This window comes from Nymphalis io, chromosome 26 (assembly GCF_905147045.1).
Source record: "Nymphalis io chromosome 26, ilAglIoxx1.1, whole genome shotgun sequence".
In the NCBI taxonomy this organism is placed as follows: Eukaryota; Metazoa; Arthropoda; class Insecta; order Lepidoptera; family Nymphalidae; genus Nymphalis; species Nymphalis io.
In genome coordinates this window covers 5,615,350-5,628,540 of record NC_065913.1, presented here as the reverse complement: position 1 = coordinate 5,628,540, position 13,191 = coordinate 5,615,350, and positions in this window count along the sequence as shown.

The window sequence follows — 13,191 nt, the reverse complement described above, 5'->3', positions numbered from 1 at the left end:
CTTGGTGTTACAATTACAAATGTGGCAGAATTTCAGTAAAATTAGACACATGTAGGTTTCCTCGCGGTGTTTTCCTTCACCGTAAAACACGAGATGAATTATAATTATAGATCAAGCACATGATAATTCAGTGGTGCTTGCCCGGGTTTGAACCCACGATCATCGGTTAAGATTCACACGTTCTTACCACTGGGCCATCTCGGCTTTTTCTATCTACATAAATAAATGGAAATTTTCTATTTACTTTTATTCCAGTATTTCATTGGACTACTAATGGATCATTGTTTGAGGTCTTTAATTTTTGGGTCCGGTCACGCTGTCCACGTCATTTTTATGATATTAAGTAGGCAGACTGGTAAGTGAATTCCCCGATGGTATATTACACCCACAGACTTTGGTATTGTATGCTTCTTCCTAATCCACTTTTATTGAAGACTTAACCAAATATGTTACATACAAATCGGAAATAGTTACTTTACAAATAATGACTAAAAGCTACTGTACAACGATAGTGTGGTTTGATGGCGAAATTGCTAGTAACATTTTCCCGTTGAATTTTAATTAGATTTTTTTGGGCAGCCACCGAACCAGCGCACCAGTAAAAGCAATAAAGTTACGCATAGTGTCTTCGAAAGGACAAAGAATCCATTCAGACAAACCTTTTTTTATTCAATTTGTTAAGATTTATTCGTTACTCAAAAGATATCTTAACTAAAATATGGTCGTGGCATACAAAGAATTTTTCGAGCCATGAAATTTGATTTTAATGATACAAATTGTTAAGGCTACCAATGCAATAATCTAAGTTCACGATTCGTTAGATCCACACAAGAGGATTTATAAAAGAACGAATTTCTTCATAATATAAAAACTTTTGTAATAGTAGAATAATCTTTTTTTTTTAATTACGGCTTTTTTCTAGAAATCTATATATTGTCAGACAAAATGTGCCATGTATTTGTTCAAATATATTGAATTATGAAAACTAATTTCATCGCATCGTCTCGGTTTAAGAACCTTTTCCTCCTGAGCTCATTCGGCCAAGTTGTTCAAATGAAGTACAGGGGTTACACATGTGGAAGATTTATATCCGACAAATGTAGATTTCGGCGCAATGTCATCTTTAAAGACCGAACACAAGTTGAATTGTACACACAAATTAAGCACACACACACATACACACGCACACACACATACACACGCACACACACATACACACGCACACACACATACACACGCACAAACACAAACACACACACTTTGGATCTTATCAGAATTGAACCTTCAATCTTCCATCTCGTCTGACCTGACCCGAAATACGAATATAGATCGAGAGCGGCAACCTAATAATCTAGCCACTAGACTAGATAAAAATATAAAATGATAGACCGACAAGACAAAATTGTAACCAAGCTTATTTGTTCTACAACAGTAAAGCTAAAAAAATTGTACTACCGGGTAGTAGCAACAGAGCTGAACTGTAAAGCTTTTCTAAATTTGAAATTCACAGAGCATACTATTGTGAAATATTAGAAATATCAGAAAGTGATATGCGATGTTGACTATAATAATTATTATTACATCTTTCAAACGATACACAAAATAAAATAGCGTATCACCGTAATTTATAAATGAATTATGAAGTGAGTTCTTACGAAATAGCGCTGCTGATAAAGAATCGACTGCATGCGATGATTGACTGATGCAACGACCTGACGTCACTTGAATTAAAAATAGATTTTCAATGTCGGCAAAAGTTGTAACCGTGCCGAAATCCGAATGTTCTTCTTAGTTTGATGCTGCACTGCGAATTCACAAAACCCTATTGTATTTTCATATTCAGTTTCATATTCAGTGTGTGGAATTTCAACAGAACGCGAATCAAATTCCTCGTTATTTTTGTTAGTTCTATGCAAACTGTGACCAAATTACTAGATTAGCATTAAGCCGCGAGAAAAAAACTAAAATATAAATATATTTTTATTTATTTTGAATAACTTTCATATAGGAATAACATTGAATGAGAAGAGAAAGGAAGGGCAAATGGGCCATCTGTTGGTAAGTTAAAAATTTTAACCATCCCGTACATTGCTAATACACCACCAACCTTGGTAATTGACTCACCCTTGAAACCGGAACACAACAATACTAACCATTGCTGTTTAGCGGTAGATTATCTGATGAGTGGGTGGTACCTTCCTATGCGGGCTTGCACAAAGCCCTTATACCAAGTTAAAGTTGTTTATAATGTACTCTAATCGTCGTTTTTTATTAGAACTTATATTTTTAACCATATAAAATACATACTTAATTTTAATTCAAAATCAATTAATTATTTAACTAAAGCCGCGACACACAGGCGCGATTATATTTAATGTAAAGCCGGTTCCAAATGTAGATACGAATTATATATAAGTATTAATTTACATAAAAATATATTAAATGCAATTGAACATATATGTATATATTATTATTTATTCTACATGAAAATCATGTAAATGAATACGAAAATTAACAAAATATATAATCACACAGCCAAGTAAAGGATCTGCTGACAAAGGCTTTCCTGTTACGATGGTTGCGAGATATTTATGTAACAGAATTTCAAATGACAGTGAGGACGAAATGAATAAGGACCATGAATAAGCAAGCGCAGCTGCAATGTAAGCGTTTTTTAATACGAGTAACAGGTAATATATTTCCCTTTACCGGAATTGTATTTTTAAATACGTACGTACATATGTACAATTAGTATTTATATTGACGTCATTATTAAATAAACAAAATAAGTCTAACCAAAATGGAATGCTTGCATACAATTCTGTTGTGTTTATACTGCTTATAGCAATCCTTTAGGTGCTTGTTATATATTAAAATTTTTTTCAAACACCCATGAAACGACTCAATGCATATTTCTCACAAAATAATATTATACGTGTTGTTATTTTTTTTTTAATTTCAGTTTTATGTGCACTGCCCGTACAACATAGCAAGACTTTAGCCGTTAACATGGTACCACTCGAGATATGGCGCTTCATACCCTAGTGGAGTGTTGAGGCAATTAATATTCATATTCATTGCTTAAAAAAATACTCGTCTTTATCATTTATATATTATTCTTGTAAATATTAAGCTTACTAATGATTTTTCAATATAGTAATCTATAAATGTCCCACTGCTGGGCAGAGGTCTGCTCTCCTCTCAAGAAGAAGTATTGATGCTGATTCCAGTACTATACTCCAATTCGTCTTGATGGATACATATGGCTGAATATCAACACATACATCTTTTCACAGATTGAAAATTCATTGCAATCAGCAATCCTCGCTTAGCTTAGCAATAAGTAACAGATATGATGATATATATCCGAATAGTAATTCTGAATCTATAGCTGGAATTAACGAAAGGCAAAAACAAGAACTATGAAAGACACTTCGCTTTCAAACTGATTTCCTTAACAAGAATGCAATAGGATTGCTTTTGAAGTATTTAAAACAAGAATTCACAGAAAGTTAAGCCTTGGATTCTATATTGATTAAAAAACCTAGCCTCTAACATTGAACTGAAGCGAAATTTTATTAATTAGAGAGTTGGCAGCACCCTAGAATTTTTTACGACTTCGGTAAATTAGGTATTTTATACGGATTGTAAGAAGTATATTAAAAGGTTCGAAAAGTTTTAATGAATATAGAAGAAAGTACTTTTGTGCAACGTTGAACAGTCCTCAACAAATAAGCTAATCTTTTAAGATTTTTAGACGTTATTAATTGTCTGATCGAGCGGAAAATAAACTCAGATTTTAAATGCGTAGTAAAAGTAATGAAGATTGCTTAAGATTGCTTTAAAATCAAGTTAATTGAACGGACGAGGGATATTTAATTATTTTTATGACATTAAAAAAAGTTAACAACAAAAGTTAACATTTCGTAGTTATAGGTTATATAATAAAAATATAGGATATAAAAATAAAAAATGTTTGCCAAAACATAACAAGAAATGGAGATGGTTAGATCATTGTATAGTAACTAAAACGACTGAGAACTCAGTAGTTAATACTTATGTTAGATATGATGTATTATGGTCTGATCACTTTCCATTAGTAATTGAATGCAATCTAGATGTCCAGTAATTTGGAATTCGGGCTTACAAAAACAAAGCCTGTTGCGGGTCGTTTATATAAGCAAATGTGTGAAGCTAGGAGAATACTTAAATCACGTCTGAAATAGTGAAGATCATGAAAATCAAATTAAGATGGATATTTTAGCTTTACATCATTACAACAAAGACTTCCAAACTTTTTGGAAACACTTAAATAATCTAAACAATAAACCTGGCATTCCCATGAGCGTTGATGGTGTTAGTGATTCTATTGAGATAGCAAATCTTTTTGTAGATCACTTTTCTGTTCGCCTCTAGGTTCTGATATAATCAGAATAAGAGTTACCGCCTTTGGCATTGCAGAGACAATAAATAATTTAGCTAAAGGTAGATCTCCTGGTCATGATGGTCTCAACGTAGAGCATCTATAACTTGCTGGTATGCTCATTTGCCCAGAATCTTGGCAATGTTATTTCCTTTTGTCTATCTCATGCATATTTGCCAAGTAATATGATAAAAACAATAGTGATACCTATTATAAAAAATAATATATCACTAGCTACGATAATTTCCAAAGTTTTTGACAGTGTACTTAACAATCAACTTAATAAATATTTTAAGCCACATGATAATCAGTTTGGTTTTCGATCTGGTCTCTCGACTGATGCTGCAATATTAAGTTTAAAGAAAACTGTAAAATACTATACGGAACATAAAACACCTATTTACGCATGTTTTCTCGATCTGTCGAAAGCATTTGATTTGGTTGCCTATGATATCCTTTGAATAAAGCTGGAACAGACACAAATGACACCAGAGGTTACTAGAATTTTTAAAACATTGGTCATAGCAGTCAAATTAACAATGTCAAATGGGATGGAGTGCTATCTCGATCGTATAGTTTGGAATGCGGGGTAAGACAAGGAGGGCTGAGCTCACCTACACTCTTCAATCATTATGTTAACGAGCTCATTGACATACTCAGTAACCAGCATTTTGGTTGCCATATTGATGGAGTTAACGTCAATAATATCAGTTACGCTGATGATATGGTTTTGCTTAGCGCATCAGTTTGTGGTCTAAGAAAACTATTAGCAACTTGTGAAGGCTATGCCAAAACATATGGACTTATATATAATGTATAAAAAAGCGATCTTTGAAAGTGGTAGTAAATGTCCAAAAGTAATACCTTCGGTAAAAATTAGTAATATGGGCTTGACTCAGGTTTTCCAATTTAAATACCTTGGACATATACTAACCACCAGTCTTAACGATAATAATGACATTGAAAGGGAGAGGAGAGTATTGTCAATAAAAGCTAACATGATTGTCAGAAGATTTTGCGCGTGCGTCAAGGGCTGTAAAGAAAACATTATTCCGCGCTTACTGTACCTCTGTTTATACATGTAGGCTAATTATTCATTAAAATCATACAATGCTCTTCGTGTCCAGTACAATAACGCCTTTAGGTTGCTGATGGGGTTGCCTCGCTTCTGTAGTGCTTCAGGGCTGTTTGCTGAAGCGAATATAGACTGTTTTTTACGACGCATTAATGCGAAAAAATTTTGCATCCTTGGTCCAAACGAATATGTCAATGTGGCTATGGCGTAGGTGTTGATGGCTTTTATTAAATTTCTTGAATTTAAATTAGATATAAAAATAGAGTTTATTCGATGCCTAAAAGCCTGCGTAACTTTTATTTTTGTTTCCTTTTGTAAAATTTGTTTTGATTGAGCCTAAGTATTTGTAAGTTTCATTTTCATCTAATGGATCGATTTGTGTGCCATTTTCTGTTAAATAACTGATCTTTCAAATTGACCTGCTTTTACTGACCTGATTTTACACTTATTTATACAAAGTTCCATACAAATGTCCTGTGAAAACCGTTATATAGATTTTGTTATAATTTCTAAATATTTTTGAGTAGAAGTGTAAAGTTTTATGTCATCCATATAAAATAATTGATTTAGTGTAATATTTTGTCTGTCTGTGGGTTTGTGTAATTGGTATCCTACGTGCATTGTTTTTAATGAATTAGATAGTGGTCTGAGAGCAAGGCAGAACCAAAGAGGGCTTAGAGTGTCACCTTGGAATATGCCTCGTTGAATTTTTATAGGAGTGGTTTCGATTAATCCTTTCGTTGTATTAATTATAACTCTTTATATTTATAACTCCCTTATCAAACCACATTTAGACTATTTAATAGAAATCTGGGGTACAACTGCCCCAACAAACTTAGCGCAATCACAAGCTAAGCAGAACAAATTAGTAAAAACATTTTTTAATAAGACTTTTTTATTAATTATTGACCTTAATTTTTTTTTATTAATTTAAACAATTTCTGCCAACCTTCGCTGCCACCGCTCAGAAATCCGGACGGATCGCTAGCTCACAGTCCGCAAGAGCAAGCTGATCTCCTGGCTAAACTCTTTGCCGACAATTCCGTCATCGATGATTGTAGTGCACTGCCACCTACAATACCTGCATGTGGCCATACGATGCCTGACATTAAAATCAGGCAACGCGATGTGCGTGCGGAGCTGCAATCACTTGATGTACGGAAAGCTAGCGGTCCCGATGGAATACCATCCATAGTGCTGAAGAAGTGCGCAGCGGAGCTGTCTCCTGTGTTAACGCGCCTGTTCCAACTTTCTCTCTCTTCGGGAAATGTGCCGGAGGCTTGGAGAAGAGCTAATGTGCAAGCGGTTCCCAAAAAAGGGGATCGGTCTGACCCGGCAAATTATCGGCCAATAGCTATCACCTCAGTACTTTGTAAGGTGATGGAACGGATTTTAAACAACCAACTGATCCATTACCTAGAAGATCACTGTCTAATTAATGATCGTCAGTACGGGTTTCGACCAAAACGGTCCACAGGTGATCTTCTAGCGTACGTAACACACCTCTGGGGTGAAGCTATCGACAAGCATGGAGAATCGTTGGCTGTCAGCCTCGATATCTCCAAGGCTTTCGACAGGGTCTGGCACAGAAGTCTTCTCTCCAAGCTACCGGCATATGGTCTGCCTGCTCAGCTATGCACCTGGATTGCCAGCTTCCTACACAAGCGTAGCCTTCGTGTTTTAGTAGATGGTTGCGCTTCACAATTCTATGTAGTGAATGCTGGGGTCCCCCAGGGATCTGTGCTATCTCCCACACTCTTTCTTTTGCATATCAATGATATGCTCTCCCTTGGGAACATACATTGCTATGCAGATGATAGTACAGTGCATGGTGGATACCACGGACGCGCAGTGGCTGGGCGGGCGGAAACTGAGGAGAGGCGGGAGAATCTTGTCATTGAACTCGATAGGACGTTAGAGCTCATCGCCAAATGGGGCTCTGATAATCTTGTTGAGTTTAATGCCAAGAAAACACAGGTATGCGCTCTCACGGCGAAAAAGTCAACATTTTCCCCTCTTCCCTCCCTCTGTGGTACTCCGCTGGTGATGCAAAGCAAAATCGCCATGCTGGGGATTGACGTTCGCTACGACCTTAGTCCAAGGGATTACATCGAGGCTGTTATAAAAACAGCTTCACGGAAACTCGGAGTTCTGAACAAGGTGCGGCGCTTTTTCACGCCACAACAACTGTGCCTGCTGTACAAAACACAGGTACGGTCTTGCGTGGAATATTGCTCGCACCTTTGGGATGGCTCCGCTAAGTACCTACTTGAGGCCTTGGACCGGTTGCAGCGACGTGGCGTACGCATTATTGGCGACGTAAAGGTCACAAACACCCTTGAACCTTTACAATTGCGTCGTGAGATAGCAGCACTGAGCGCTTTCTATCGACTGTATCACGGCGAGTGCTCTGAGGAATTATTCTCTCTAATTCCTGCTTCCCCCTTCCTTCTTAAGTCCACGCGAGCTGGTTCTCGATGTCACCGCCTAACTGTGACATCAATTCCATCGCGAACAAAGAAATTTGGCAACTCCTTTCTTTGTCGCACTTCCAAAAAATGGAATTCCTTACCAGCTCACGTATTCCCCTCCTCTTACAACCCGGGTTCCTTCAAACGAGGCGTGAAGAGGCATCTTGCGGGCCGGCAAGGCGAAGGCGGCTAGTGCAGAACGTTTTTCCCGTCTGTACTGGCCGTCGTCGCGTTTGGACTCTACTACCACTTACCATCAGGTGGAGTAGAGTCATTTGCCCTCCCGGCGAATATAAAAAAAAAAAAAAAATTAATATTAATTAACTCGGAATTATTTTCTGTTAAATAAGTATTGACCGTTAAATCTATTATATTAATTGTTAATTGTAAATCTTTTACATTAGGTACATTTTGTTTAATTTGTTCCAGACGCTCATTATTAATAATAGCCCTTCGTTGATCTGCTATTCTTTTTTCGGATAAATGCGAAAGAGCTGGAAATACTCCGATTAAATTCATATGGAATTGCTTCCTATATGCTGTTAAATTAGTTTCCATTAATGTGACTCGATAGTATATATTAATAATAGCTTCATTATGTTCCTTACTCCAGTGCATACGAGTGTGTACCGGTGTTTGTGTTAAGGGTTAAGTGTCTGTAAATCGGATCTTACTTCTTCATATATATTTTCAATAGTATGGTAAGTCAACAATTTGTTACGCATAATTGCATCATCATCAACACGTTGTCGGCTTACTTGCATATGAGGATATTTTTCGAGAAATTTTGTATGTAATGGTGATAAATAGGCTGCAATATCTGTTTCCATTGTGGTAAGACAGAGATAAGTGCGCAGTATGAACTCATTCATGTCTTGCGTCCATTTTTTGCGCTTAGCGCTAACGGTGGGCACAAGTTGTTCGACATAAAGCGTATCTTGTGCAACACTCGTATGCGATGTATTACTCGTAGTGGAAGGTGGGGTTCGATAAGGTGTTCCTGAACTGTCATTGGCTGTAGTAGACTTTGCGATAGAAGCCCGACTGTTCAACTTCTCATAGCCGATGGATCGCATGCTGTCACATCCAGCATCGGCTCCAGATTTGCCCCGGCGCCCCCCGGGTAGCGACAGCAAATTGTACACTCGATTAAACATTTCTCTATAAAAAAGGTTTTGGGATTGTGAGTAGGAAGGTGTACGTTTTTGTGTCAGATGTAAGTGCCTGTAAATTTGGTATCTCCCTAAAGGGGTAGAAAGTGGTATAGATGGTTAACCTTGTTAATTGTACCTGCTTCGTGGTTATTATTATTATTATAACATAAGTAATGATACTTAAATTATACTTAAACTTTTATTACATATTTTTTATTGTTTTTCTTCAAATGGCATTATTTAATTATTCATTCTTATGATTTCTTATTGTTATTTTTGTGATTAATTTTATTCCCTTTTTTATTATTATCATTATCATAACTACAATTCTAATTTAATACTAATAATTAATGTGTATCATGTTTTATTATTGATGTGTGATTAAGAATGAATTAAATGTGTAATTAATGTAACTAAATAAGTAAAATAAAAAAAATGTTTTTTATATATTTTTAGGAGGATAGTTATAACTTTTATATAATGTACATTTAAATGTTTGTTATTTTTTTATAATGAAAAGAGATTATTTTGTAAAAGGTTACGTCTGCTAATAGACACGGTATTGTAAGATGCATTCATTTCATTGCCACTATCACTAACATCGCGAATATACTCGCGACAATTGTGTAAAAACCACAATAATACTAGACATTTTGTTTTGACGGGTTGTGATGGACTCTCGTCGTTTATGAATAAGTGTGATATATATTTTAGTTTAAAAATTAAATTCATTTCAAAATTTAATTAGTACAACTTTTTGTATCTGTTTTTTGATTTTTATTTGTATATAAATTTGTTACCGTTTTGTCGTTATTGTGGTAGGGAATGGTGTGTCCTGTAATTGGTTATACATACTTAGTTTTAAGTAAATATAAGGCATGTTTTGGATGTATGTTATGTAAAACTGTTGGAGATCTAAAAAAATGGAGTTGCGATGTAGGTGCAACTTAAGCCTGAATTACAATGTCTTACTGCCGTTTGTGACATAGATATACGATATTGGATATTTGGCGGTAAAAGCTAGACTGATATATAACCTCCGTAGTCTTTACCTCTTATAAACATATTATAAAGTATAACTTTAAATGAACCGCTTTATTTTATTGAAGACAATACACATCAAATAGATGATATAAGGAAGCCAAAACAAATTGATAGATGAACTCTAAGAAACTACGATTTTTCAAGATGAGGTATCTTAAAGTCAAGCCAATTCAATAAAGCGCTGAGCTCAGCACGTTCTGTATACACGGAAGTGTACGCCATTATGGTCTTTCAGTTCTTGAAAATAAACCTTATAACTCCGTGAAGATCGTTAGGGCACTATGTGTCTAGTATTCTCTGAACGAATGTGAACAAATCGCAGTCCACTATTCAGTTGACAATTTATTTTCTTTACTCCCAAGGATATTCAAGTACCTATTATATATTTGGTTCGTTTGTTTGAAATATCAGAAGTGTTTTCTATAAACTCTTTCAAAGTAACGTTTGTACATAGTTATTGTAAAATAGTTTCAGATATTTAATAGAAAAATGATTACGCAAGGGACTGAGCATATAGTTAAATATTTGTATTGATCAGTAAATACAATTCGATGTCTTCATACAAGATATATCATAGTGCACAAATGTGTAAGCAAATTCAAGCGCAATCTCTATTCGCTTACTGGGATTATTCCGATGGGACGGTCCAAGAATTCACGGGACCAACATCAGAACCTCGGGATCTACAGCTTTATAAGCTAACCACTAGGCCAAAGAGACAGTCAATAAAACCGAGATACGACGGTGAAAAGATTGATAACATTCAATTAATCACAGAGAAATGTATTTTTTGCGAAAGGCCATTGCATTTTGTGTACGACAAAAATATCAGCTTACAAATGGGTTTCTCTTTGTCATTAATAAATAAAACACGGCATATTTATTCAATATTTTGACTGGACCGTTGGCGCAAGGACCCTGTCTGTGTCTGGCAAATGGACTCTCGGTTGTGGCGGATATCTCAAAAATAATATTTCAGTTGCTCAGTTTTGATTCTTTTGTTCTATTTGTGTGTGTAAATTGATAAAAACGTGTCGACCTACGTTTACTTTATTTTTGTATAGTTGTTTCGATTTATCTCTTTATAAAAACCTATTTCGTTACTGATTTCTAATAGTATATTAACAATGGTATAAAAAAGTGCATAGTCTCATGCCTATTTGAAGAAAGTATATCATCAACATTGATTTTTATTTCCACGAACCTGAGAGCCCTTATGTATACAATTGGAAAAGCTGGCCATTAGACCGACGAGCCAGTAAAACCAGTCCTTCTATAACAATTGTATAAAGCAAGTAACCGTCTGATATTTTATACAATTCAATAGTTTTATATGTTAGTGGAACTCTCTTCTTCGCTTACTTCGCTCGTGGAAGTAATTTTTTCTATACAAATTTAGGGCGTATTTAGACTTGAATAAAATTCACCACATCCGAGTGATAAGATCAGTTGATCATAGTTTTATTTAGTTGAAGACTTTTGGCAACAAATAAATGAAAACCAATGTAATAATATTGGACAAGATCTTCCTTTAGAAATTAACTGATGAAACAACTTTGAGTAGTTCCAATAACTTCGAAGAAAAAATTCCATTATTAGCATTGCTATGTTTTACGTGCTTAATTTGTGTTATTTATTAATTTTTTTTTATTTAATGAATGTCTCTATCTTCTCCCATAGACATTGGCACTGTAAGAAACATTAACAATTTCTTACATAGACAAAGTGCCACCAACCTTAGGAATTAAGATGTCATGTTCCTTGTGCCCGTAGTTAATCATGAATCTGGTTCTCGGTGGTGAATAAATCTGATACATTGTTCAATCTGCATGTGCTGGATGAAAAACTACTGCATGCATACAAACCCTCAATACGTGATGGACTGAACTCATAGTCTCTTCTCTCTCTCATTCTTAGTAGCAGCCAGAAATTTGGAAGTCACGTGCTTTAGAAAAAACGAAACGCAGGTCTTGCGCTTGAAATGAGTTTTCTTCGGATCACCGTTCCATCGGATTATAAGAGTGCACCTATATTTGTGTACTCACTTGAGCACTATAAAACCTCATGCACTGTCGGCTATTCTCCGTTAAAATCATCACAATCAAATAGTAAATATATATCAAATACTGGTGGTAGAGCTTTGTGCAAGCTCGTCTGGGTAGGTACCACCCACTCATCAGATATTCTACCGCAAAACAGCAGTATTTGGTATTGTTGTGTTCCGGTTTGAAGGGTGAGTGAGCCAGTGTAATTACAGGCACAAGGGACATAACATCTTAGTTCCCAAGGTTGGTGGCGCATTGGTGATGTAAGCGATGGTTACCATTTCTTACAATGCCAATGTCTAAGGGCGTTTGGTGACCACTTACCATCAGGTGGCCCATATGCTCGTCCACCTTCCTATTCTATAAAAAAAAAAAATATGCTGCTTTATGGCTGAACTGCCATATAACTTATGCCTATCATAAAATTAGAAAGCAGGTTGAACACGGACCAACCTTTTTGCGTCAAGATTTCAAATATTTTATGTTTTAAGTTGATATGATAAAAAAGTGTAATTTTTTGGAGCGTTACAAAATATATATCAAAAGTTATAATTTGTTATAGATTTATGATATAACATAGTTTTTAGCTATTGATATCACCTTACGTCCCACGAGAGAGGAAATTGGAAACTCTCCTATCATTGTGTGAAAGTTATTGTGCAATAACATTTAAAATGTATTTTTGTAAATACAATTAAAATCAGATACATAACAAATAATGATCTCGTGACATGCGAACGGGTTCTTATATTCCTTAAAATAAATATAATAAAGAGTTTAGTGGAAAGTTATAATTTTTAAATCATTCTATGTAATCTTTGCCATGAGTGAGTATGAGAAATCGTGTCTATTAAAAAAAACTATCAATTGCTAATGTGGTCTTACAAACATAACAAATAAGTCAGAACACAAAACGATCTGTTTATTTATTTTGAAAATGGAAATAAGGAAGAGCTTTTATTTATTGAAGAAACACAAG